Raw genomic sequence first — 27,138 nt, 5'->3', positions numbered from 1 at the left:
TCAACAATTTTATAACCAGATTAGTGAACATAATAAAACTTGGCTGACAAGAGCCTCAATTCATTAAGCTCCATTAAACCAGGACAAGCAACGTGACATTATCTAAAATAGGAACAGACGTGAGTTTTCCTAGTAGGCAGCGTATCCACTAAGCTAATTACATGCAAAATTGACAGCCATGCTAGAACTCCTAAACAGCATGTTATTTCAGGATAACGCTACATTATCTTCAACTAATGTGACCTTATTCAAGTCTCGGGGTTACTCACAGGCAGACATTGGAATAGGGCTTTTGTAGGAGAGGGAAATAAAGGCGTTACATTATTTAAATTAAACCTAATCCAGGTTTACAGGAACCAAAATAGGCCTTTTGCTTATTTAGTGTATTTTGAACCCTTTGGCAGGTGTATGACTTCAATAACATAACGTTATTTCCCTGCGTTACCTTAATGGAGTGTAACGAAGATGGTATCCTTTTGATTACGGGCCAACAATTGCAAAAACTGCACCCAACCTGAAAGTTAAATTCCCTGTATAGCAGCGTCACCCCTGACTACTATTCTGCCCAATGGGCTGGCAGTAAACCCTGGTACTATCAGGTTGCCAGTAGTTGGTAGGGAGGTGGGGGAAGAGCTAGGACGGCTGCGGGTGCCCTTGGCCTGTAGTGATGGTCCAGGGACCATCATCAGTGATAGCTGACCCGACAGACTGTATCCGGCTGAAGACTGCCGTGTAACTGTTACTGCAGAGTGTAGTAATAAACCCGTTCCTGTTTTGCAATATACTTCCTGCCTGGTGCGTGACCTTACTGGGGGGAGAGGTAATAAGTTCTACCGTGGGAGATCACCTTCAGTTCCTGGAGCCTACGGCAGATGGAGGCGCTGCACCACTAAGGAGATATGTGGGGTATGAGCCACAGAAGCCTGTTCCTGTGTCCCCACTACCATCGGCAGATGACTCAGCCCTCCTGTTGCCAGCAGGTATATGGTGAGGGAAACACTGTTACACCTGCAACAGACTATTTGCAATAGCCACGCTTTAATATTCCAGAGAAGGATGATGGGACCTTGCTCATGTGGGATGGATGTTCTCCATCGTCATGGATGAAGATGCTGATCAAAAATATCTGACAGATTTCAAGTCTGATCAGCAACAACAAATACCCTCAATGTACATTTTCTTCAGTCCAAGAGGACATATTTCCAGGACAAACAAAATACGAGAGAAAAGGAGAGGAAACAATTGATTGTATTGATTTGTCTACTTCATACAGCTCATCATGAAACTCTACAAGAACTTCAACATGAACAACCTGAAAGAAAAAAAGATGGGGATTGAATGGAAACCTTTAAATACAGCCAGGGTTTCAACAAGATAGAAAAGGAAGCATTCTCCGGAGAAAGAAAGCTAGAACAAGCACTCGGGCTCGAAAGCTGGAGGGAGCGGTACGTGAAGTTTAAGGAAGGGTGTTGCATATTTATGGAACCTCCTGCAAGTGGAGGTGGTGGAGGCCAATTCAGTAGCATCATTCATAACGGAGTCAGATAAGCATAAAAGGTTTCCCATATATGAAAAAGTCAGGACGCAAAGTGTGGGTGGGTACTATCTGCTGAGGGTTTCTATGTTTCAACAACTTGCTGTATTGAGTAAAGCAGTCAAATTTATGACATTAAAATGACTACTGAAAATCTATTATTTCTAAGTGAATATACTGCAGTTTACTGATACTGCTTCCATAGTGCGTTACAACAGGGGCACGCAAACTTTTTTGTGGTGCCCCCTCTGCCTTACCTTCTCCGTTGGCCACCCCCTCCTAACCTCGCACGGCGTCATTTGTGTGATATCACGTGACCCTCGGCATAATTTGCCGTCATATTACCAAGGTAACCGTGACGCCGCGTTGCGTTGCTGAAGCTGGCTGAATCCCGGTAAGTAGAGGTTGCAGAGGCCTCACGCTGGACCTCTACAACCGCCCGCGTCCCCGCCCAAAAAAATCTCCCGCCCCCATTTTGTGCACCGCTGTGTTACAATGTATTGTACTGTAACACTATATGGACAACAGAAAGAGAACCGATCTGCACATTCTGAATGACGGACTCCTCTGATTTAGTTATGTTAGAATCTGCCCATTGTTTCATTCACAAAAAATAAACCGCACACAAGACAAAGCCATTTACGCAAGTGCTATGTGGGTGGTAATCCTATAAATGGATTAAATGCATCTGATGTTGGAAGGATGAGGAAATTGATTTGTGGACTTTAGAGACTTAAATTAAAAAAAGAAAGAGGATGATTCAAGTACAAGCAAAAGTACAAGAAAGCTTTCAGTAAACATCACTTGGATTCAGATGGATGACATCTGTGCAACATCTCCTTAGAAAGCATTATAATGCTACTCCATCAACCACATATCAAACCGTAAAAGGCTTCCTATGATATGAATGAAGATTAGCTCACAGAAAGCTACAGTCCAGGGGCATCTGCAGCAATATTTGCAGACCGAAGAGCAGAACGATACACCACTGCAGGGGTGGCCAACGCCAGTGCTCACGGGCCACCCACAGGTCAGGTTTTCAGTGTAGCCCAGTGCCCCTGGCTATGTGTTTCCTGGCCCTAGCACTAAGTCCTGGTAAGGAGCAGGCAGTGTTCGGGTTAAATCCCTCACATCGGCCAGCATGTGAGTTTCCTCAGCAAGGTGGCAATTTGTAACGGTTTCCAGGTGCAGTCTAGAAACTGTTGGAGAATGTGCCGGGGTGGTGGGCTCACTTCAGTAGTGCAGCCCAATTACCGGAGCTTAGGAGTGGGACCCTCCCCTGTATAAAAGATGTCTCCTTATCAAAATGAGTGTGTTCCAGTCTAGCCTGCTCCTTAGGGAGTGGGCAATGTTTCTACCTTACCCCATCAGGGGGTTGAGACTAGCCCAGGGGCCTCGAGCTCCTGGGGGCCTAGTCAAGGGGAATGAGCAAGATGCAAGCTGTGAGGGAAACATCCTTGCCAATAAATGGTTGAACGGTTTCCCTGACTGGAGTGTGAGTTCCTGGAAAGGTTCCTGTGGGGAATACTCCCTGCCCCTGGCCGAGCTCTGCAGGATGGAGGCGCTGCACCAAAAGGTTGAAAGCCTGTCCTGTTGCCTACTCCCTCTACCATCTGTGGAGAATCAGACCTCCTGATAACCTACAGGGGAGCTACACAGTACCACAGTAACATCATGTAACAACCGATCTCCCTTAGGAGGGGGTTGGGGGTGGTTGTAGGGGTGTTACACAGAATATCCCTGCTTCAGCACAGGTGGCTCAGTCGAGTTTCTTCTTCCTTCCATCTTGGAGGGTATGTAGTTAAAAAAAAAAAAAACATTAGCCTACTTTCATAATGTAACAACAATAAGCAAGAAGCTGATTTCTCTGTACGCCTTGATCATAGCAAGAAAAATCACAGCACCCTTTGGCTATACACCCCTAATAAAAGTAGCAGAGTTTGCATATTCTGCACAACGACTAATTGCGCTATTTAGCATCTATTTCTGTGAAGCGATTAACCATTTATGTCAATTAAAAAACGGATGAACTAGAAACTAAGGTGTTACATGAGAGCGTTATTTCAATATATTACAACTCGCATACACCTAGGCAAATAAAATGAATGCACTGGGGCTGGGTATGTGGGTGTTGGAAGTTTCCTGTCCTCACCATAAACCTTCTGCGTCTTCCCACAGAAAAAAACGGTAAAACCCCTTTATCAGCACAGAGATATCTGTCATTATTTTATCATGGTAACACTTCCTTAAAAAGGAGCAATCCTAGTCCTTGTTTAATGATTAGTTTTAATTTTTTAATACAGGTTTGAACCAGGGTCTCCGGAGCTCAACCCCAATTAATTCCAGCTCTGCGGACCCCTGCTTCCAGAGATACCTCCAAAAGGGGGTGCCAGTATCTCCTGTAGTTTAAAGCTACCGCATCGCCTGGGCCAATAGGAAGTCGCACCAGATGACGTCACGGCTTCCTATTGGCCCGCAGGCTGCAGGAGCTTTGAAAAGCAGCCATAATGTGAACCCTGGAGTGGCTACTGACACCCACTACAGTGGCAAGTATCTCCGGGAGCAGGGGGTCCCCAGAGCTGAAATTGCCTCTTCAATGTAATAATTGTATTCAATAAATTCCTAAAAATATATACCAACATCCCACCTCCCAATCTAATTGACAATATCATCAAAACCAATAAACTCAATCAATATATTCATCAAGTATCAAATATTGATGAAGGTACTCTAGCAGTTCAAACGGAACCCTCAATGCGCTAATAAATTCATTGTATACATAAGCGCAAAGCCTGATCTGCGGGGTTCACTCAGTTCATCCACTGGCCAGTGGTGTTCCAGTGTGAGAGATAGTCTTTGTGAGTGTGTCCTGGAACAGGATTGTCTATTTCTGTTTCCCCCTCCCCCTTTTTGCCGCTCTGCCTGCTGGCCTTTATTTGGAGGTAAGCTTTCCCTGCAGCGATCACTCCTAGTGCAGGTGGGAATGGATACATTTAGATACTTCCCAATTCTCCAGCCTGCTAGAAGTTGGTTGCCGTGACAACCCCTTTAATTCCCCTGGCTAAGTGGACATTTCCATACTCCCCTGTCTGTTTGCACAGGTAGCTTAGCCCTGTCTCTATTCCTGTGTGACAAACATTACACACTTCCTTTTCCTATCCAGCTACTGAGTGAGGACTATCATTCTTACTTACTCCCTTGCAAAGCAATCCGTTTGACCGTCCCTTGATACAGAAGCAGTTCACATAGAGAAGCACTCTCTACCCACACAACAACACCCACAAGAACCCTTTTAATTTCTGTGACTCCCTCAATAAAGTTAAGAAAAGACAAAAGGACTTGTGCTTTCAAAAGGGGGATAAGTTCAGCTATCTGGCCATACTTCTATCTCCAGTAGCATATACCCTGTGGCTACGGAATAAGGTGCACTTACGCAAGGTCTTATTCACCGTAGTAGCAGAGGGTCATGGACATTCAGGCTCCAAAGTCAAGTGATCGCTCTGACCCATCCCCCTCTCATAGAACTACTGTTGCAATAAGCCCTAGACGCAAGGACAAATAGTATTACGTTTAGGAAATGTCACTGCCATGATGTCCTGGTGCCATTCCCTGAACAGAATAATGGTACACTACAGCTGAATATACCATTTCCAATAGCCATCATTATGGATGTAACAGGGCACTCTGATATTAGCACCTCCAATAGCACCTCTGCTTTCATCATCACAAAAGAAGATTTAAATGTAACCTCATTCACGGTATATTATCCAAAAAAGCATCTCGGAGGTAGTTCACAGAAAAAGATGCTCTGGCAAAACAACATGTAGAGAGAAATTGCAAGCAATAAAATCACTTGAGGAGATTTGTAAAAGCATAATAGGTAAAAAGGCAATTCAAATAATTACGTATAGATACAGCATATAACGGCGATCCAGGGGCTATTTCCAGGTATTCAAAGCATTATCTGCTTCCGGAAACATTTTATGTTTCTTATTTACACTGCAGATAACCGGTGTTCAGTGCTTCCCAGAAATCCTCCACTGGCTCTGGCCGACATCATGTAGCGATGCTCTCCGGAAACACTGTGCTCTCGTCCAGATAATTGAGAAAGTAAAGATTTAAATAGTCAATTAGGTTAATTGTTTGCAGAAGTGCTATAGAGGTGGAGCAATTATTGGTTTCGAGTGCATTATCCTTCAAAGAAAAACAGAGTTCATTGTGAACCCTTTTATGTTTTATTTTGACCCGTTTTAGTCAAAACAGAATTTAGAAGTACAGATGATAAGAAGACTTGCTGTTCCCAGCGCCACGGGCGCCAGTGTCTGCCGCGATCGCGCTGCCATGGAACCCCTCCCCCCGGCAATTATTCCGAGCCGCGACCTTCACGGTACCGCAGCAGACAACGCAGTAAGCTTTACTACATCTGTATGTTATTGTACCAGAAGATAACATTAAATAAATCTCCTACATAAAATGTAAAAACATGATATTGGTGAGTGTAACAGGGACATATCTCTGTTTAAATGAAGCAGCCTCAGAGCTCCAAGAATCCAGCAGAGAGTTAATTGCAGCCACTCAATTAACTAGTCTCCACCTGGACTAATGAGAGCTCTGTAAAAAGCCTCATGTGAGGCACAGGAGAGAGATTACTTAGCTCACATTTGGGCTAACAGAAGGAGAGCAGAGAAGCCTGCACACAGACACTATCTTGAGCACAAAGACTGTGCTGAGATCAAGATACCCGGACACTCAGAGACCTATATTTCCTGGACACAGAGGATCCAGGAACCTGCCAGAGACTGACATGGAGGGCCAGCTGCTTAAGGTACCTCCTGAGACTTTGGGGTGATAGGCAGGTAATGGGAATATCCCTCCAGTCCTGCAGATAGGGTCTTGGGAAGTAAGTTAGCCCTTAGAAAGGGATAGGGGTTTGTTATTGTGTTGTTTTTGTATGTTTTGCCTGGATAAATAAAGCCAAGATATCATTTTCACCCAAATCGGTCTCCATTGTATGCACCTCTGCACACGTCTTACAGTGAGGATTTTCCTTGTTTTAAGGATATCCCAGCTTCAGCACAAGTGGCTCAATCAGTGGCTCAGTCAGAACGCTTCAACTGAGCCACCTGTGCTGACGCAGGGATTTCCTTAAAACCTGACTTGTTAAGGGGGGTTTTGAGGACTGGATTTGTTAACTGAAGATAATAACCGCTCCCTGGTTGCAAGCTACAGGGAGGGTATCGGACAGTCAGGTTTAGGAGAAGGGAATCAGAGGCAGAAAGAAGATTTTGATTCATTTATGCCTGGGATTCAGGCTCCTCGATCCGATCTGTGGTACAGATTAATCCCAATTGTGAAATCTCTGAACGATCCAATTCTGTGAAATCAGACACCCCTCCCCCTGTTCGGGATGGTCCAGACTAACCAATCATTAGCATTGCATCAGTCCATGTCAACATTTTTTTCCAATAATTATTTAGCATTTGCATCATAGGCCGTTTTTGATAAAAAAGATGTCCATCCAGACAGGACTTTCCTGATTCTAGAGTTTTAAATAAACAAGGTACTGTAGAATTGTTTTATTTCGTATAACCAACGCCTTTTCTTGGGCATCAACTCGGATGTCTCTTTAATTCTCCATTTACTTCAATGGTAGAAAGAACAGATACCCAAGTGGTTTACGAATCAAGTCACAAGGAAAACGTGTTTCTATGCGTTGCACCCTTTTGTGCTTCAGGGTGCATCACATTTATGCCACCTCAGCCTCTGTGGACTTAACGCTGATGCTGATGGGAGAAAAGATGCCCATAATTTGATACATTTCACTATACAGTAGGTGCTTCCTGTACTGTAATCCCTCCCTAATCTCCTTTTGACAGCACCCAAATCCTAAACTGACGTACATCGGGTAAAAATTGCAGCAAACACCTTTATGCAAAGAAGTGCAAAACAACAATGAAAGTCTTTGCACCATTATTGCTCCAAAATTGCCTTAGTACATAGACCACAAAAAACAAACAAAGATGCCCAAAGCTACTTCCAATGTGACAAAAATACACAGTGCAATACCTATATATCTCTTGTAAAAGGGTAATTTAGTTGGCAGGTGAGTTTCATTTTGCCAGGTTATGACAGATCCAATGCAGATCATTCTTCCTGTAATTATACAGGTAAATAAGAATTTGAACTCAGGTGAGTGTTAGGACCTGCTAACAGTCATGCCTTGAAAGTGGCAGCAGGCTTAAGACACTTTGGCCAAAGGGTTAAACTAAATGACCCTTTTTCAAGAGAATATATAGGTATTGCACTGTGCATTTTTGTCATATGAGAATTAGCTTTGGACATCTTTGTTTTTTGTTGTATATGTAGCCCTTGTACCCCCACCCCAAGTGATATTGTGGGGGGGTGGGGGCTGGGCGGGGGGTCTGCTTCTTCACTAGCTACGTGTTGTGTTGTGCTGTACGTGTGTGGTAACAGGAGGGCTCAGTGCTCCGCGGTGTTGTGGCGAGAACAGGACAAGTTTATAGGTTACCTTAGTTATTCATTGGTGCAGCTCCTCCAGTCAGCATGGAGCCTCTGTGATAGCAGTACATGGTCCATACTGACACCTTTGTTCTTTCAGTAAGACAGTGAAATCACACTGATTCTGGTACAACTGGATCTTTATTGCATGCAGGTTGAATAAACATAACAGGTGCATTCTTCCCTCCGCTTCCCCCAGTGAAAGGCACTGGTTAAGGCTTGAGGCCCAGACCAGGCCTGATGGACTCCTCCTCACATCTCCTACTGAGATGGAGGGCAGATGGTGCTCACTCCCAGAGGGAGGAGAGAGACTGACAGAGAGAGCCCAGATTTTAGGAAAGTGCCAGTACTTATAGCCTTTGGGTTGGTGTTTGTAACCCTGCCCCTTAACAGAGCAGGTTGAATACTGATACAGTAGGTCATCACATCTCGTGTGTAATCCAATCAGTACTCACCTTTCAGGCTGACACTTTCTGGTTGTTGCCAAGGCCCGCCCTTGGATACATCTAATTCAGCCAAGGCTGCAAAAGCATACAGAGCCTTTCTGAAGGAATTAGCCCAACCACTGCACCCAACAGGGCGTACACTGGTAGGGCCCAGAAAAAGGCATAGCGGCCGGGAGGCTATGCAACATATACATTTAGCCACGCCCTCTAGCACTCCTTTTGACAATTATACACACACACACACACACACACTTATGTGATTATGTTTGGGGTTTCTCAGAGCTTGATGGGTATCTGTGTGTTTATTAGTACATAGACCCCCAGAGGTCTGCCCTTTCTGAAGCTTTTTGTAAACATTATAACACACTTACATTGTATGCAAAATTACTACAGTTACAGGTATGTATCTCGGGGACTAGAGTGTCCCCCAGACCTGAAATTCACAGGGTTTTCCTCCAATTTTCCACAATGTAAAAACAAAAAACAGGGGGTGGGAGGGAAACTGCCATTTTTATCACTTCCCTTTAGTCCCTTGTAGGTGGCCCTTTAAACTCATTCAGTGCCTGAATGGCCAGCATCGCATGACAGGGCAGGGCATTGCTGACCCTACTGACACCGAAGAGGTACAAAATGTATTTCCATTGTGCTGATCACCACTGGAAAGATCTATTCCCTCCTATGTCCACCCACACACACGCTCTCACTGATTTTATACTGTTGCCATCCCTGCATATGTTACCAGGCCCAAATCAGTAAATATATTCAATGAATCTCAAATGATGACGCAGCCACGGAAACGGCAGAGGCAGCCGAGTGTTACGACTTTATTTCAGGGTTACAATATGTCTCTTGGAGGGACTTCACATCTTAAACAGCAGTAGCTTTATTATCAAATATTAGCACAGCTCTGCTGTCCTTTCAAAGCTCAAAGAAATGTGATAGATGGGGAAAGTGCTAAACATTAATACCACTTCAACCAGTCATGACCCTTCAAGAGCCCCAAGATAACACAGCCCAGACTACAAGATAACAGAATGGAACTCCATCCTTATCAGGGCCTCCAGATTGTGTTGCAACTTGGAACAGTGGAATCTCAAGGTTTTGTGTAAAGGGTTTGACTTTTTATCCTGGACTTACACGTTTTTTTTAGTACTTTTTGTTTTTTTTTAGTATTGTTTTGGATAGTTATTTATACAAGACTGATTCTTAGGGGGGGTCCCCTAACCCAGGGGAGCGCAAACTTTTTTCCCTGCGCCCCCCTGCCTGCGGTTCCCACACTCCCGCGCCCCCCCCCCTAACCCCCACTTATCCGCGCTCCTGCTTCATGACGTCACCTTGCCATAGCAACGTGACGTCACATGACCTTGCGGCGTCATTTTGATGCCGCGTTGCCATGGCGACACAGGAAGGAAGCCGCTGGAGCCAAGGTAAGTAAGGTTTACAAAGGCCCTGCAGCTCCCCCGGCACTTAATTTAAGTGCCTTCGGGAAGTGCGCGGGGCCTCTGTAAACCCTGCGCCCCCACATCGGCAGTCTCACGCCCCCCCTGGGGGTCGCGCCCCCCAGTTTGCGCACCGCTGCCCTAACCTATGGGTGTGCAAACTGGGAGGCGCGTACCTCCTGACTTTCCAAGGGGGGCGCGGTGATGACAGTGGCCCCGCGCTCTTCCCCATTTAGATTAAATACCGGGGGACCGCGTGAGGCCTCTGTAACATCCCTTACCTTGACTCAGTCAGCTTGGGCGATTCGCCGCCATGGCAACGCAGCGTAAGTTGACACCTCAGACTAGGTAAGGCGGGCGCGAGCAGTGGGTGAGAGCAGGCATAGGTTTCAGGGCAAAAAGTTTGCGCACCCCAACCCTAACCCTTTTTGCCACAAGACCGGATGCACCTTGGTGCCACCAGTCTTCCGGATCTCAAACAGGGGAAGGCTTGGTATAGTACTCATGTGGTCGAGGGCAGGCCCCCCAGCATGTAAATCAATGGAAGTGAAGGGTAATCCACTTCCGTTCCGATCTCGTTCGCCGCCCCAACGATCTCCCCCACTAAAAAAAAAAAAAAAAAAAAAAAAAAAAAAAAAAGAAACAGCCATTATAAGCAGGATGTAGTCTGCATGTCATAGGGCCCCTAGAGTGCCAGTCCTCATGATGTTCAGGGTGCAATTAAAGGGTTAAACAACCGCTTTATAATAAAACAAATGTGTTAATCGAAATAAAAATTAAAAAAATCCTACAGTTTCTTCCTCTGCATCCTGCATTCATGTGGGGGTTGGTGGTGTTTTTTCTATACATCCTCCCCTGTGCATTTGAGGTAATTACACAGTAATCAAAGGGAACGTTTCCTAAGTAGGGCTTCATTTCCACCTGTTTCCCCTCGTTTGTTTACAAACATTCCCCATAAGGAGAACAATCGGGATCAGGTCTACGGCTACAGAAAGGAGGAAGCCAGTGTGTGGTGAAACCCAACAGCAGCATGAAAATATCTGCAATTAAAAGAAAATGTCCTTTATTAGCGTCTCCCATCACAAGGGTGGATTAACCCTTGTGCCGCCCGCAGGACGTGCAATGCAAACTTCTCTGGCAGTGAAACGGTTACCATGCGGGTGACTGGATTAAGCATGCAGTATCTTAAACATCGGCTGCCAAAAGGGACTGCAGCATAATACAATGTTTGACGCCGGCCCCTTGACTGCAAACATCTTAAAGCAGCAGTTCTCAATGGTTGGTGACACCTCATTTTTTTTACTTTGAGATCTCTTCTGGCCCTTTCCAACGTGGTTTTTCATTTAAAAATGAGAAATATTAAGGGTCCGGGAGCCCAGCACAGTCTGAAGGTTACCATGGTCAACTCAAAGTTAAATCATGATTTCTAAGGCTACGGCCCCAGTGGTACCTGCAGCACGCGTGCCTGGCGGCCTTGCGACGCGTGCACAGTTGAAAGCCGTGTTGTGCGGTCTGTAGGGGAGCGATGGGATGCACGGGGGAGCGGGGGCATATCTGCCCTTCCATTGGCTGCGTGCCGACCACGTGATCGCGTTGCGGCACGGGGAGACAAAATTCTTGTCTTCCCTGCCAGCGTAAGCGTCACAGCGCTTTGCGCGCCCACACAGCCACTGGGGCCTGCCCCATACAGGCGCGCACCGCAGTTACCACTGGGGCGTAGCCTAACCCTAAAAGAGAGGCAAGGTACTAACAATATAAGAGTTAAACTCCACTAGGCTGCTTGGGTATTGCTGCTTTAATGCAGTACTTTGAGTACAGAAGGAAGTCGTTCTTTTCCGGATGATAAACATCATGCACACATTTGCCTCCCGATTGCCGATAATGCTCACGTCTTGGCAGACACGACCAGCTTTTGATAACAAGCCTGGGAGCGGTTTTCAGTGGTCACATTAAAACAATGCATTACCTAATGAGTAGAAAATGTGCAACATTCACAAACCAGGTGAAATACGCCCTTTTTTCCCCCACAAGCTGGCACACTTTGCCAAGATTGACCACGCATTGAAACTCAATGTGGATCGGTCCTTCTAATGTCTTTAGTCGCGACATTGCTGAAGGTCTGGAAGGGAAAGTATGCCTTTGTACAGAAGATGGGAAGATATGCAAAAGGGTTGACAGCCCAAGGGGGTAAACAAGATGACTAATTAGGAAGATTGGAGGAATAGAGGGATTGTGTGCCAACTACTATGTAATGCAGAAAAGTGCACTTCGGTTACAAAAACTCAAAAGAAGGTTACAGGATTATTGGCACTATCATGGAAACCACTACGGAGAACCTGGGAATCAATATCTGTGCAGTCTTAAACATAGGCGAGGAATGCAACAAAGTAGTGGGGGAAAGCCAGCAGGATTTTAGGTTGTATAGTAAGAGTTGTTAGCAGTATAGAAAGAGATCTAGTGAAGCCACATTATAGATCAATGCTAAGACCTTGCCTGGATTACTGTGTTCAGTTCTGGAGACCATATCTCCAGGATGATGAGATTGTGCAAAGAAGGGCTACTAAAATGGTGCATGGTCTACATCAGGGGAGACCAACTCCACTCCTCAAGGGGAAACAAAAAGCCAGGTATTGGGGCTATCCCTGCTTCAGCACACGTGGCCCAGTCAATTGAGCCACCTGTGCTGAAGTAGGGATATCCATAAAACCTAACTGGTTGGTGGCTGCCCACCTTGATTGATGACTGGAGTTGGAACCCCTGGTCTACATCAGAAAACGTATCGGGAAAGAACTTCAATATGCACAGCTTGGTGGAAACAAGAGACCGGGGGGATATGACAAAGCGTGGCTCCGCCTAGACTACTGATGTAATCCGTCGCAGCTTCATATTGGCCTGCATTACGCCACAAATGTAAACCTGCATGAAGAATTGGTGGCACCTTCAGAGGTATATATCCCGGGAAGCAAGTGCTCCCCGGAGATCAAATTAACGCGGTTCAGCTCTGGGGACCCCCTGCTTCCTGAAAGTCTTTTTTATCAGTATGCTTAAAGCTTACAAATTATGTAAAGAATTTGAATAAAGGTACAGAAGGGAAGGATATTTTAGAGAAGTGTTAGAACGTGAGATCATGCTCTGAAGATGGACGTCGGACGGCTAAGGGGAAATGTGAGAAAATACTTCTTCACAGAATGGGAGGGGGGGAGGTGAATCCCTGGAAAAGTCTCCCAGCAGAGGGGATAGGGGCCAATACATTAAGGGAATTAAAAAATGTTTAGGATAGACACACGGCAAATCCCAAATATGGAAAAAAACAACCGATAGGTTAATGGGCAGACTAGGTGGCCAAAGTGGTCCTCTTCTTTCCCGTCGTCAAACTGTATATTTCTATGCCTTTCACGGCTCCTTAGTAACGATTAGAGCGATTCTGGTTAAACCGCTGTCCAAAATGCCCACTGTTAAGCAACGCGACATCTTGCAAATATCTCATCAAAAAGCAAAACAATTTAAGATATTTCACACCAATGAGAAATGTTCTTCCGGCTTAAATAGGCAGTTCAATGTAGCGAGTCAAAACAAAATGTAAACAACTCGGTGTAATTACGGTAGCTTCCTAAGGCCGCGGGCATGGTAAAGGGAAAAGCTGCCGGCACTATAAGCGCGGCCTAAGAAAGATTCAATTCCCACTAAAGGAGCCAAAAATTTACCTTGCGTCTTGTAAACCGGCAAACAGTATTATCACCAAAACATTACATACTGCACAGTTTGTAAAACCCTCCAAAGTATTTGTTAACCATGGAAATGTTAAGAGTTTTTAAAAGATTTTAAAGAATTTATACATGTCAGATTACAGTATCAGCTACATTTAACCTGCAATTATAAACACACCATTGTCGTTCGTTCACTTTCGTCTTAGGCAATATTGCCCGTTTACATGATACTGTCATTTTTCTTTAATGTTTTTAATATCAAAGAATAATATAAAAAGGGCATACAGCCGCGGCCCCTTTTATTCTCCGACATCTCCGAATTTTTTCGGGGATTCTTTCCGAATGCCATGCACTTCACCGCGTTCATGCCGCATTCATGTTGCATTCATGCCAGCGTCACCCGCGGTTCATGTGTTTATTGATGTGTTTATTGATAATGGTTCGGATTTACTTGGTTGCAATTCTTCGCGTATCCGCCAGATGGCAGATATTCATGAATTGTAATGCGCATGCGTTTCAGTAATGTGTCGACTTGCAGGTGTTTGAAAAAATACCACAGTGGTCCATTGTAAATTGACCTTGGTACTGAAGAAGTTACAATAATGTATCAATTTAGGCTTTTCATATTAAAAACTAAATGCGTAGTGTCTGGTGTTCTATTGTCCTGAGAGTTCCGAGATGAGTGCACCACAACAGTCCGTGTACCAAAAACCCGACAGAACGTACGCTTATTTAATATGGGCCGCGATTAATGCAACAGATGATAAGATGGCAATAGTTGGTCAAATTTATCAGTATTTTATCGAAAACTATGATTTTTACAAATTTTCACCAGCTGCTCATGTGTGGAAGCGTGCAATAAGGAAAAAATTATGTATCGATCCATGTTTTTTTCGTATTGATCCCGGTGTTATTGGAGGGTATTGGTGTGTAGCACAAGATTTTTCCCGTATCTTTGATCGTGGAGACTTCAAAAGGCGAAAGCTCATGTTAAACCAACTAAGAAACGTCAGTCGCAGGCAAGCAATGCGCCAGCACCGGCTTCCAATAGCGGTCCGACCGTCAGTGAAAACCTGGTGACCGGCAACCCTTGCTGTCTGTCCCCGCCCGGATACCTGCACCTGCAGCCTGAGTCGGATTTCGCGTATAGATTCCAGCAAGCTTGCATGTACCAAAGCGATTTCCAGCCTCATCAGCTGACTACAGGTGTAGTAGTTCCGCTGTCACCTGTAAACGGCGTGTATAATCAAGAATACGGGACTGGCAGTGGCTCGGTGCCAGCTGATTGGCAAAGTCTATGGTGAGTAATGTTGCCGTATTTTATTCTGTTTTTGAAATATCAATATCAATGCAGTGTCAAGCGATTCTCCTGTAAGCAATATCATTGGCTGAGCAGCTTCTACAGTAGATACTGAACAATTGGTGGAAAGCTAGGCGCATGCGCATTGGAACCGTCTTGAAACGCATATGCTTGTCATCACATCGACAGTAGGCGCATGTGAACAGGAGACGCCCCCCGAGAAAATTATTGGTGGGACTAACTGTGGGAACTTCTTTAGGGGACTGACTGACCATTACAGTAAAACTTGTACTTTTGTTTTTCCTCAGAAAAGAAAACTTTCTCATCTCATGCGGAAAACAGCAAATGGAGGGATTTCGATGGATAATATCGCTTTGTGTAACAATGCCTGCACATTGCTGAATCGGATTTTAAAAACCACGTACCGGAGTCTACAGTTTAGTGGCCGTTGTTATTGATTAGGATAGAATACTGTAACTGAGAGCTTCATAGAAAACCTGAAATAGAAATGCTGTTGTTTTCAGACCGTATACAATATTTTTTTATATAAATATATATATATATTTTTTTTATATAAATATATATATATAATATATATATATATATATATATATATATATATATATATATATATATATATATATATACACTGTATAATAAACCCGAAAAATTAAAAGTATGCATTTATTCTACATGTATTCCAGTACATACTGTACAGTATGTGTATTATATATCCGTACAGCATGTATTGTTTTAATACTCTTGTGATGTACTGAGCATGCCTACAGTATACACTGTATTTTGTTACAGTATAAAAGGAGACAATGGAACAATTTAAAACAAATCAACATTTTCTTTTATTGGTGGAGTAAGTACAAAAACATTTATGGAGTAAGTAAAAACATTTATTTACAAATACAATTTAAAAACATTTAAAGTGTACAGCACTTCAAAACATTTACAGTAGGATGGTGTACAGTACAGTAAGTCAGGCCTGCACAACTCCAGTCCTCGAGGGCCACAAACAGGCCCGGTTTTCAGGATGAAAACCGGGCCTGTTTGCGGCCCTTGAGGACTGGAGTTGTGCAGGTCTTGTTAAGTAAAAACATTTCTTTATTAATAAAATTTAAAACACGCAACATCTCCTTTATTAAAGTACAGAAAGTCAAAACATTTACAGCACAACAGTATGGTGTTGGTAAAAACATTTCTTTATTAATACAAGTTAAAACAAGCAACAAGTCAAAAAATAAACAACATTTGAACAGTCACACAAATTCGATCCCCAACAGATTGTCCTCCCAGGGCCGATGCCTTGTATGACGCAAAATGCCATTAATGGCGTCTCTCACGATTTTCATTACAGGATCTGTAATTGAAAAATAGCGCCGCAATTCCTCCACAATACAGTAGTCCTTCTTAAATTTTCAGGAAGCGCCCTTTTTTCGCGATTTCCTTCGTAGTTTACATTGTTGGCCCACCCGCAGTACACCAAGTAGGACACGTGGTGCTTGAAAATTAACATGCCATACTTCTGGGGTAAACCAGCACTCATCACCCTATACTTCTCCGAGTGGATTGGGCAGCTTGCGCAGGATGATGTCGGGCACCGTATCGATGCAAGCTTATGTGGGTTGGATTCTGGGAGTGGGTGTGCTTGTGGCGGTGGGCGAGGGTAGGTTGTCTGGGAGGATGCTTTCCTCCTGTCTTGGTCGCCATGTTGTCTCCTGGCGTGGTCTTGACGGGGTTGTCATGTCATCCTCGTCAACGGCATACATGTACACATATTCTTCTGGTGGAGGGGGTGCGCTTGGTGATGGAAGGCGGACGAAGGTCCCATTCATCCCATCTATGCCACCCTCCTGCTCCGGCGTCGGAGATACAGGGGCATGAACTCCGAGCAAATTATGTATCCCCGCTATGTCAGTCTCTATCTTCTCCATCCGTTGATCCATCTTCTCCATCCGTTGATCCATCTTCTCCATCCGTTGATCCATCTTCTCCATCCGTTGATCCATCTTCTCCATCCGTTGATCCATCTTCTCCATCCGTTGATCCATCTTCTCCATCCGTTGATCCATCTTCTCCATCCGTTGATCCATCTTCTCCATCCGTTGATCCATCTTCTCCATCCGTTGATCCATCCGTTGATCCATCTTCTCCATCCATTGATCCATCTTCTCCATCCATTGATCCATCTTCTCCATCCATTGATCCATCTTCTCCATCCATTGATCCATATTTAGCATGGTCTCTAAAAGAAGATCTATCTTTACCAGCATAGCAGAGTTCCCGGGGATATCGACACTTAACCCATTCAGCATGCGGTCTAACGAGCTGGATCTTCTGCATGGGGTGCTGTGGACATCTGGGTGGATGGGTGCTACGGAGGATGAGATGGGGGTTCCCTGGAGAGAAGCGGCAGCGTCGTCTAAGAGGGATGGAGAAAGTGACCTGTGGATTTCCGGGAGAGAAGCGGCAGCGTCGTCGAAGAGGGATGGAGAAAGTGACCTGTGGATTTCCGGGAGAGAAGCGGCAGAGTCGTCTAAGCGTAATGGAGATAGTGACCCGTGGATTTCCGAGAGAGCAGCTGCAGCGTTCGATGGGTTTGCTGCCATTTGTTTTGCTTTGAGTGTACATCACCGAATTTCTTCTTGACATAATAAGGCTTACGTGTATTAAAACCCTTAGCCTTTGGGGTCAGCAGAAGTTTTCTTTATTAGCCTTAGCCTATCGCTTTGGCCTTGGCTTGGAAACGGCTGCCGCCTTTCGCTTTTCTGCATGACAGGCACGGCAGAGGCGAGTGGGTTCCTGCGTCCGTAGAATCGGGATTGATCCATGGAAGCAGATGGCACAATGCAGTATCTGGACAAGGGCAAGTTCAGATACAGATCATCGAGAGGTGGGCTATGCAAAGTGTGTAACCTTTTATGCATGGCGACCAGGTACAGGTGTTAAAAGTGGGCGTACTCTAATGTGAGTCATTAACGTATAAATACACCATCCATTTTGTGGATTCACTGCACATTGAATACACATCGACTAAACATCGAATATACATTCTTGTGCTTGTATTTCTTTCTACTCGCAGCAATGCCTGTTAAAAGATTTCAAACACAATATTTGGGGAAAGGGAAAGGGATAGGGGACCCTCGCATCAGCCTATGATGAAATGGAATAAACAACGGTGCAATAAGGGGAGAGAACAGGATAATTACTAGGAAACAAAGACACCCTCAGGGCAGCACTCGTTGTAAGTGATAATGAGATGATGATAAATTTAAAATTAAAATGCTTTAATTGTATTAGTTAAAATAAGTGTCAAAATCGTTGAGATAAATAAACAACTGACAGTGGTAAAACAACACACATAACAGACAAAAAATATACAATACTTTAACTGAAATCTAGGGGGAAAGGTAGAGATCCTACCTATCTGCTAATTAGCAGTGATAAGCAATCAATGACTGAATAGTCAACCCCCTGGTTCAGCAATAACAAGGTTAAAAAGCCTGTAACATAAATACAGGTAACGGTGGACTGGTAATGCACAGATATATGCCAAAAGGCTATGCAAAATATAAAGCAATAGAGTGAGAGCTCACTAGTGATAATACAGCTACAGTGGGCTAAATAGTAGAAATAGCTCTGGTCGTGAAAGGTCCCCACTTAGGGGTTGAGATAGCCTAACTCTAAGTGGGTAAAATGGTGATACAAGTGTTAATGAACAGTGCACACAAGAGCTCACAAAATGTGGTACTTAGCTCTGGGGCACGGATCTAGTCCGTATCCAGTTATAGCCCCCTAGTTCAAATGTGCCACTGAATAACGCTTGTTAAAACCTCACAATACACAGACAGCAGTAAATGTTGTGACACTACACACAAATCTCAGTTGTGATTTGGGCTGCCGATAGCTAGGTGCACAAGAGCTTACAAAATGTAATATTCAGCTCTGGGGCACGGATCTAGTCCGTATCAAGTTATGGCCCCCCAATTCAAATGTGCCGCTGTAGCTTATACAATAGCAGATAGCAGAGTGAGCAACCACATATAATGAGCCGAGGGGGAGGAAGGGATACAAACGATGCAGCAATGATACATAACAATTATACTTGAATATTCAGGGTAGGGTAATTGTAAACGGCCCGTGCCCCTATCAGATATATTCAGCCCTCGATCAGATCAGATCATCGAGAGGTGGGCTATGCAAAGTGTGTAACCTTTTATGCATGGCGACCAGGTACAGGTGTTAAAAGTGGGCGTACTCTAATGTGAGTCATTAACGTATAAATACACCATCCATTTTGTGGATTCACTGCACATTGAATACACATCGACTAAACATCGAATATACATTCTTGTGCTTGTATTTCTTTCTACTCGCAGCAATGCCTGTTAAAAGATTTCAAACACAATATTTGGGGAAAGGGAAAGGGATAGGGGACCCTCGCATCAGCCTATGATGAAATGGAATAAACAACGGTGCAATAAGGGGAGAGAACAGGATAATTACTAGGAAACAAAGACACCCTCAGGGCAGCACTCGTTGTAAGTGATAATGAGATGATGATAAATTTAAAATTTAAATGCTTTAATTGTATTAGTTAAAATAAGTGTCAAAATCGTTGAGATAAATAAACAACTGACAGTGGTAAAACAACACACATAACAGACAAAAAATATACAATACTTTAACTGAAATCTAGGGGGAAAGGTAGAGATCCTACCTATCTGCTAATTAGCAGTGATAAGCAATCAATGACTGAATAGTCAACCCCCTGGTTCAGCAATAACAAGGTTAAAAAGCCTGTAACATAAATACAGGTAACGGTGGACTGGTAATGCACAGATATATGCCAAAAGGCTATGCAAAATATAAAGCAATAGAGTGAGAGCTCACTAGTGATAATACAGCTACAGTGGGCTAAATAGTAGAAATAGCTCTGGTCGTGAAAGGTCCCCACTTAGGGGTTGAGATAGCCTAACTCTAAGTGGGTAAAATGGTGATACAAGTGTTAATGAACAGTGCACACAAGAGCTCACAAAATGTGGTACTTAGCTCTGGGGCACGGATCTAGTCCGTATCCAGTTATAGCCCCCTAGTTCAAATGTGCCACTGAATAACGCTTGTTAAAACCTCACAATACACAGACAGCAGTAAATGTTGTGACACTACACACAAATCTCAGTTGTGATTTGGGCTGCCGATAGCTAGGTGCACAAGAGCTTACAAAATGTAATATTCAGCTCTGGGGCACGGATCTAGTCCGTATCAAGTTATGGCCCCCCAATTCAAATGTGCCGCTGTAGCTTATACAATAGCAGATAGCAGAGTGAGCAACCACATATAATGAGCCGAGGGGGAGGAAGGGATACAAACGATGCAGCAATGATACATAACAATTATACTTGAATATTCAGGGTAGGGTAATTGTAAACGGCCCGTGCCCCTATCAGATACACTGGCGACACAGTTTATCACACTGCGGCCAGATCCGCAAGCCGGGAGATTTCCCGGCTTGCTAGTGGCCGCCCCTCGGCGTGCCGCGCGTCATAGACGCGCGGTCACGCGTCTTCGGGAGCGTTCGCCCCCTGCACGCGCGTCCAGGGGCTCCCCGAGGGAGCCCTGGTGTCCCGCGATCGCGGGACAGCGGCAGGGGGTTCCGGGGGACCCGGCGGACCCGGCAGCGGTAGGGAGAGCGCCCCGATCGGAGGGCGCTCTTCCGCTGCTTCGGCGCGCGCCCGTCACTCTCGGGCGCGCGCCAGGCTACTGCTGCGGCACAGAACGGGCAAATGCTCGAATAAACTGTGCCGCAGCAGTATATTCAGCCCTCGATCAGATCAGATCATCGAGAGGTGGGCTATGCAAAGTGTGTAACCTTTTATGCATGGCGACCAGGTACAGGTGTTAAAAGTGGGCGTACTCTAATGTGAGTCATTAACGTATAAATACACCATCCATTTTGTGGATTCACTGCACATTGAATACACATCGACTAAACATCGAATATACATTCTTGTGCTTGTATTTCTTTCTACTCGCAGCAATGCCTGTTAAAAGATTTCAAACACAATATTTGGGGAAAGGGAAAGGGATAGGGGACCCTCGCATCAGCCTATGATGAAATGGAATAAACAACGGTGCAATAAGGGGAGAGAACAGGATAATTACTAGGAAACAAAGACACCCTCAGGGCAGCACTCGTTGTAAGTGATAATGAGATGATGATAAATTTAAAATTAAAATGCTTTAATTGTATTAGTTAAAATAAGTGTCAAAATCGTTGAGATAAATAAACAACTGACAGTGGTAAAACAACACACATAACAGACAAAAAATATACAATACTTTAACTGAAATCTAGGGGGAAAGGTAGAGATCCTACCTATCTGCTAATTAGCAGTGATAAGCAATCAATGACTGAATAGTCAACCCCCTGGTTCAGCAATAACAAGGTTAAAAAGCCTGTAACATAAATACAGGTAACGGTGGACTGGTAATGCACAGATATATGCCAAAAGGCTATGCAAAATATAAAGCAATAGAGTGAGAGCTCACTAGTGATAATACAGCTACAGTGGGCTAAATAGTAGAAATAGCTCTGGTCGTGAAAGGTCCCCACTTAGGGGTTGAGATAGCCTAACTCTAAGTGGGTAAAATGGTGATACAAGTGTTAATGAACAGTGCACACAAGAGCTCACAAAATGTGGTACTTAGCTCTGGGGCACGGATCTAGTCCGTATCCAGTTATAGCCCCCTAGTTCAAATGTGCCACTGAATAACGCTTGTTAAAACCTCACAATACACAGACAGCAGTAAATGTTGTGACACTACACACAAATCTCAGTTGTGATTTGGGCTGCCGATAGCTAGGTGCACAAGAGCTTACAAAATGTAATATTCAGCTCTGGGGCACGGATCTAGTCCGTATCAAGTTATGGCCCCCCAATTCAAATGTGCCGCTGTAGCTTATACAATAGCAGATAGCAGAGTGAGCAACCACATATAATGAGCCGAGGGGGAGGAAGGGATACAAACGATGCAGCAATGATACATAACAATTATACTTGAATATTCAGGGTAGGGTAATTGTAAACGGCCCGTGCCCCTATCAGATATATTCAGCCCTCGATCAGATCAGATCATCGAGAGGTGGGCTATGCAAAGTGTGTAACCTTTTATGCATGGCGACCAGGTACAGGTGTTAAAAGTGGGCGTACTCTAATGTGAGTCATTAACGTATAAATACACCATCCATTTTGTGGATTCACTGCACATTGAATACACATCGACTAAACATCGAATATACATTCTTGTGCTTGTATTTCTTTCTACTTGCAGCAATGCCTGTTAAAAGATTTCAAAGGATCTCAGCATGAGAATTAAGGAGATGTACACGAGCGGACAACGAATTGCAGATATCCAACGCAGGTTAGCTGCTTCTGGCCTCGTACCAACAACCACTGTGTGCTATCATGCACACGGTAAGACCAAACAACGCACGAGGACATCAACGGTAACTAACGCGTAAGTATATTTATATAACTATATAATACAGTATATCTATCTATTATTGTTTATATAGTATTGCTGCATATTAATATTACTATAGTATAAATCTATCTAATATTATGGTTATTTCTGTGAATGTGATTGAAACCAGAAAGACACCCATTCAAAGGAATGGTGTGGGAGACTTGTACTGTAGATAAGATAAGAAGTTGAAATACTGCAGTGCAGTAAATTAGTCTGTGTGCGTGCGGGGGCGAGCGAGGGGAGAGCGCTGTATACGCCGAAATGTGATACTGTTACAGTACACGCCTATGCGTTTCAACAATGTTCAAATGAGACATACAGCACTGTACATGCATGTATAAATATGCAAATTTACAATGACTGCGCACGCACACGCAGACTGTGTACTGACGTAGGTTGAACTGCTACAGTATTAGACTTTGAAGACAACAGCTCGCGAACGCCCACCTGAGTTTTAAGACGGTATTGCAGACAGCGCTAATAATATGCTAATATTACGAGCGCTAAAATACCGGAACATATTCCGTAAAAAAAAAAATATACTACATCTGCCCGCGGTTATCAGAGTTGCGCCGCTATGTCCGCATTAGGATAAAGGCGGCCGCAGCTGTATACTGGGTGCATATAGCAGACACACTTTGCTCCGGTATTAAATAGGCAATCCAAGGAGCACTTAAAAAAAACAAAAACATTTGTTAACAACTAATTCAGCAAAGATCCTGCTTCCCAGGGCTCACTAAATGGCTGCCTTTCAGTTTCAATCAATCCTTCAGTCAGTGTAACTCAGCAGCTACAATGTATTCTTATATTACTACGGTAACATTATCTATTGTTGCAGTTTGCAGTTCAAAATGCTGGGGGCATCAGCAACACATTATCACAAACAGGAAAGTGTTGCAAAGATCTTGCACTGCTGGGGATGTGGGATAAAGCCTGCTATAGAAATCATCAAAAGATGCTCAGTATATAAAAACTCAATAAAAATGGCATTACAAGTTGAATTAAATAATAAAAAAAAAAAGAAGGTAGTAAATATATTATCTATTACAGCATTGTTTTATTTAAAAAACAAACACACATGTAGGATATTATATGGATTGCTACTTTAAACCTGAGAATCTACCCAAATCACAAGAAAACTGGTAGAGATTGAACATAAAAAGCTCACCAATTGTTCTAGAACGCCTCCGAAGGCTAAATGATAGGCGTCACAGGCGTATCACGTTTCTTCCACAGAAGCGTCCCTCAACCTGCCGAGACACAAAATGGTGACGCCTCCCTTGTGGCGTCCGACTCAGCGCTGGAGAAAGAAGAAGAAACAAAAATAACCAAGAAAGACCTGGAGGAATTGCTCAAAAGCATAACAAAACATCCTGAAATCAGAGCAGTCTTGGAATTCAAGCAAGAAACATCACCGTTGGGAGTAAGAACAACCTAGAAATTAAGATGGAGGAGGCTCTGCAAATACAGGTTAAAATGGACCATGAAATTCTCAGAGAGTCAGACGAAATTCTAAGTCTTAAAGATATTGTTGAAGAGCTGAAAATTCGACAACGAAGCCATTATCTAAGATTAAGAAACATCCCAGAATCCATTACAGCAGAGGAGTTATAACACTACCTAAAACAGTTATTAACATTTATTAGTCCTTCATTAACTGAAGATATGAAGCATATAGTTGGGGCACATGGTGCCCTAGGACCACACTCTCCAATCCCCAACAGAAATATGGACGTAATAGTAAAGCTACACTACTGTATGTTACCACTAAGGGAGAAATCCAAAACGGCTGCAGAACTAGAGGAGGGTCTGAAATTGAATTTGAAAGTGCACCAATTCAAGTGTTCAATAATCTTGCAAGGGCCACCATTCTCCGACAGAGAGAGCCAAGGTCAAATATTTGCATACCTCTTGAAATAAACCCAGAGGGAGAAACGTTTTGGGCTATTTCTCCTACAGTATTTGTTTTTATTATCTCTTACAATTAATTGTGGTGGGATTATGCAACTATGCTTTGCGATCGTCAATTTTTGTGTTTATCTCTGACCTGGTGCTGTTTTTTTCAGGTTCTCTCTGCTGTTATGAGTGAATGGTTAGCTCTCCCGAAATGGCAATATATAAATGCAGAAGAGCCCCAAAGATCTACTAATCTGGATCCCTGTTACAGAGTTCGTCTGAGGATGGTTAACCCTCTTTTACGGATTTGGGGAAAGTGGGAAGTGTGTCTTTGGGGACATGAAAGTCCAAATCGAAGACTTCAGCATCACTCAGAGAACAGAGATTGAGAGGAGAGACACATTTTATACACAGGAGAGACTTCTTTCTAAATGATGTATATATAAAGTTAGTAACTGTAAGTATTTTGATTTAGTCTTCATAAAACCCTGTATTACTCACTATTACCAGTGGGGAGACCTGTAACAAGTGTCAGAGAAGTGGCAAAGAAAACAAATCGTTCTTTAACCATGGTTGTATTGTTTATATCAATACTATGATTTATATGGGTTCTAATGTTCAACATGTAAAATCTTAATGGGATTTCACCTAATTTTAACTAAAAGTGCTGTTATGCCAGTTCAATTCGAGTAAGTTTTTTGGCAGGGGACAGGGATGGATGGGGGCTCCCTTTAAGGCTAGCCGCTCTCCTTTTCTCTGCCATCGGGGTCTCTAATATTTACCAGAAAAATGTAGTTCCCACCTATGGGGTAAGGTAGAGGGACCTGATGTCTGGGGCGAGCATGCTGCCTAGTAGCTCATGGCTCCAATACCAGAGTATTAACTTTCTGGTACGAGACATAGATTTGTGTGCTTGTTGCACTATTTACCTCCTCTCCCCTCCCCCCGGGTTCACCTACCTGACTTAATTTATGTTTTTCCCCGTTCCCCCATCACACAAACTTACAACACATGCTGAGTTAAGTTACCGGAGAGGTGAAACTGGACAGTCCAGAGGGGACTCGCTCATAAATCCTGTAAAGATAAACCAAATCATCAAAAATGACCCCCATCTAGAATTAACATAAAATGGCTACACAGTCAACAATTAAGTTGAATTAGCGCAAAAGTCAAACACACACACACACACACACACACACACGGTTTCATTGTGCAATTAACTCTGTAAGATTCAGCTAGAAGACACTGAAAAAGCTTCCCAGAGTAACATCCAAGTATCTGCTTGCCACTCTCGCCTTTGCTAATGCGAGTGTTCATAACAACTGTCAGAAAAAGACTGAACAAGAATGGTGTTCACGGAAGGATAGCTAGGAGGAACACACTGTTCTCTAAAAATAATATTGCTGCCCTTCTGAAGCTCACCAAAGAGCACAAATAAGATCCACTAGCCTCCTGGAACAATGTTATCTGGACAAACGAGTCAAAGGTAGATCTTTATGGCCTCAAATAGAAACATTATGTTTGGCGAAAACTGTCAAGCATGGTGGTGGGAGTGTGATGGTTTGGGGTTGCTTTGCTGCCTCAGGACCTGGAAGGTTTGCCATCATTGATACAACCATGAAATCTGCGTTGTATCAGAAGCTTCTAGAGGAGAATGTAAGGCCATCCAGGGGCTGAAGCAATTCTGTGAGGAATGAGTCAAAATTCCTTAAGACTGAAGTGAGAGACCAGCAGTTACATGAAACGCTTAGTTGAATTCATTGCTGCTCAAGGGGGCGCCACCAGGTACTGAATCTAAAAGTTCACATACTTTTTCACACAGATATTGAATGTTGAATCATTTGTGGATAAATCAATGTTGAAAAAGTATTACAGTATGTTTTTGTTTCATTTGTTTGATCAGGTTATTTTTATCTATTATTAGGACTTCGTTTAAGATCTAATACAATTTTAGGTTTGACATTTTGTATATGAAAATTCTAAAGGGTTCACAAACTTTTTCTTGCCTCTGTATGTATACAGACAGACAGACACGAGAGATGCCAATATCAAATCTCCTTTTTGACAAATTCTGAAATTTTCTTCTCTCAGAATATATATTTATAATAAAAAGGGACACGTCACCCTTGTATAATGAATTTTACTGCTCGGTGAATTTCTTTAGCAAACATTTTTCCCCAAAATTATTTTTGGGGAAAAATTATTATCATTCATTCACCCAAGTTCTACCAGTTTATCCTCTCATTTCCATGTGTTTATTTTAATGCTTCATCTTCAAACCACTTCTTAATTGGTCTTCCCTTGTTTAGTTTAACTCCTTGGGTGCCCCATGGTAGCTACTGAATCTTGGAGGTCTGCCACACCAGCCACCCCCTGAGGAAGTTACAGTAGCTCCGTGATGGACCTTTTGCTCGCTTTCTAGAGGGAGGGATTGCGTTCAGAGCTCTGCATCAAGTGATCATTGAGGAGCGATCACGATTGCAACATGGGGGAGAGGCTGTGAGCCCTCTGGCACTCAAAGGGTTAAAGGGGCATGTTACCATGGCAACCATGCTTACTCCACATGAACTACTTTGATCACTAATATACTAGTGCTCATTTGCCCACGTCTACCATTGGAGGCACATCAGTGGAGCAAAGGATAACATGGGATAAAATAAAGAAACCTGCGGAAACTCAAAAAAGTCAAGACGTTCCGTGACTAAATTATTGGATTAAGGATGATGTCATTTCACATTTAGTTTGGTGGACTCAATTT

The 27,138-nt window shown here is 43.6% G+C and overlaps 1 long non-coding RNA gene across 1 annotated transcript in view; it reads right to left on the bottom strand.

Moving 5' to 3' along the window:
• Nucleotides 1-27,138, bottom strand: part of LOC142483965 (uncharacterized) — a 70,717-nt gene that overhangs the window by 24,625 nt on the left and 18,954 nt on the right. The window contains exon 2 of the long non-coding RNA XR_012797514.1: nucleotides 23,653-23,784. This is a non-coding gene — a long non-coding RNA (uncharacterized LOC142483965). The remainder of the gene's footprint in view (nucleotides 1-23,652; nucleotides 23,785-27,138) is intronic.

Source organism: Ascaphus truei, unplaced genomic scaffold (genome assembly GCF_040206685.1).
Source record: "Ascaphus truei isolate aAscTru1 unplaced genomic scaffold, aAscTru1.hap1 HAP1_SCAFFOLD_404, whole genome shotgun sequence".
Taxonomy (NCBI): domain Eukaryota; kingdom Metazoa; phylum Chordata; class Amphibia; order Anura; family Ascaphidae; genus Ascaphus; species Ascaphus truei.
Note: the sequence above shows the minus strand (reverse complement) of the source record. Positions and strands in the feature narration are given on the sequence as shown.